This window comes from Aythya fuligula, chromosome 3 (genome assembly GCF_009819795.1).
Source record: "Aythya fuligula isolate bAytFul2 chromosome 3, bAytFul2.pri, whole genome shotgun sequence".
NCBI lineage: Eukaryota > Metazoa > Chordata > Aves > Anseriformes > Anatidae > Aythya > Aythya fuligula.
This window is the reverse complement of record NC_045561.1, coordinates 17748717-17751097: the sequence shown is the minus strand read 5'-3', so window position 1 is coordinate 17751097 and position 2381 is coordinate 17748717.

Below are 2381 nucleotides of genomic sequence, written 5' to 3'. Positions count from 1 at the left end.
TGCTAACCTTTAAAAAAGATTTTTTTTATTATTTAAATAACCAAAAAGTAGTAATAATTTCAAGTTTCTGGTGTCCAATTAAGTGTAATGATATGCAGGACTAGGTGGAAATTCTACCAATTACCTTGTTAATAAATAATAACTCTTCTAACAGAAGACAATTCACATGCATTTTTCTGCACTCTTCTACAGGAATAGGTGTAGAAAGAGAAACTCTGGAGAAACCAAGTACCAACTCCAGTCAACATCACTTCACCCCCCAACAGAGCCTTAATCTGAAGGACTTCATCTCCAGGGTACAGAAATTAGGTAAGATTTAATGATTTTTATGAGCCCAGAAAGATGACAAGGTATCATTGTGTAAAGGAAAAACCTGCATTCAGGCTGGAGTTGTGCAATTACGCTGTTAACTCTTGAGGAAAAAAAAAAAAGTCACTTATAGGCCACCTTCTGGAAGGAGCCACTGCTGACTAGTGATTACAGCTCAGAGCAATCCAGGTTTGCTTGTTTAACCATGAGCACTAATTGCCCAGTGGCCATCAGGACAGATCACTAGAAACACAGTTGCCTGTCACTTACCTAAGTTAAATCCACCCGTAGATAAAGCTGCCCCTGGGCAGTCACGTTCTGAACAGCCTGATGAACTGCAGGACCTTTACCTGGGTGCTAGTGCCAGGCTTGGACTAGGATGTGACTTTGTGCTTCATTACCAAGTTTTTATCTGACGAGACCAAGTCATTGCTACAGTGTTCTTCCAGCATCTAACAGACTGGTTCTTAAAATGGACACTTTTTTGTCTACCGTCTGACTGTTGGTAATGTGGCTTTTTTCTAAGAACAGGCAAAAAGCTTGGGATTTGCCTTTACACACTTTACACACATCAAACATGGTCTAAAATCAGAAGGGAAAACTATTTGCTATAATTTTCCAGTCACTTAGGGATATTGAGAAATCTCTGAATATATTGATGTAAAGCCTTCCTGAAAGTAGATTCTGGTGATGTTAGCCATTAAAATCAAGCCCAGGGGGCAACTGGTAGTTATGAAATGTTTCATTTAATTCAAGCACAGAGTTAATGTTGATCAAAATTATGCCAAACAATTTTGCAGCAGTAAGTGCCTTGTGGACTTTCTTCTTTACTTTTGTAGTAGAAGTAGCAGCAGCACACTTGAAAAGCCTTGCAAGGAAATGCACAGTAGAATGAAATATTTTAGCAGAAGGCTCAGCACAAGACTTCAGTCTCCTTCTGTGTTTTTCGTATATTAGGGTTCTCTCTATTGCAGCTTGATGTGCTGTTCTCCTTGTATGAAAAAATCCACCACACACGAATAAGATAGAATAGGAACCAATTTGACAGAAAGGAAATCCAAGAGTCAAAGGAGTTTGTCTTTGACACAACATATGTGAACATGAAAGGCCACTTGTTCAAAAAGTAGGTTACACCACAGAGCATGAAAATCCCTAAGAGCCAGCACTGTGCACAGGTCAAGTGTAGTAGCTGAATTATTTATTTGCTTTCTCAATTAGTGTACTTTTAAGTGTCCAATATTTCTGAAGGCACCCACATGGGATGAGGTACTGCAGCAAAGAGTGAGTTAGAACAGTCAGATTTCTGATCTAATTAATACAAAAGACTGTCTCCACCTTCTGTCCTCACAGCTGCATGAAACATTCAGAGACAAGTAAGAAAATATGGATTCTTTGGGTTTTGTTTTCCCATTTGAATCCCAGTCTTAAATGCCAGTATGTATTCAGGGTACAACACCACCTCTAGTAAGACTGTGACTGCTGAAAACAAAGTAAAATAAAAACAACACACATCATCCCCAACTGCAATACTGAAGCAACAGTATGAAGAAACATGATGCAAATCCATGTCTACTAGAAAAAGGCTCTGCCCTTACCTTTTAAGAACCAGGAGCTGTGTACTTAAAACTAACAGAATGGGCTTGTCATCTGCATTATCAGAGTTCTTGCAGCAGGACAGGTCTCCTGCTTGACATTTGCCCAGAGTGCTCATCTTGAGAAGGTGGAGGCAGTCCTGCAAAGCACTAAACATCTGAACATATTCATCTATGGCACAAGTTCTACTCCAGTCTTCCAATGTTGCTGCTTCACAGATGTGCTAATACAGGTCAAGTTTAGGAGCTAACAGTTTAACAATGAGCAGGCAAACAAACACAGGACAGGTCTTTGGAATGAAAAAATCATCTCCCTGCCTAGAGGTCAAAGATTCACTCCCTCCAGAGGACATACTGTCATGGTAAATCTCATGACAGTGCTCTTACAAACAGCGCATGGCACTGCTCACACTGCAAGGCAGCTAGCAAAAGAAATATGTCAATAGGCAAAGAAAAAAAAAAAAAGACATCAAGACAGCC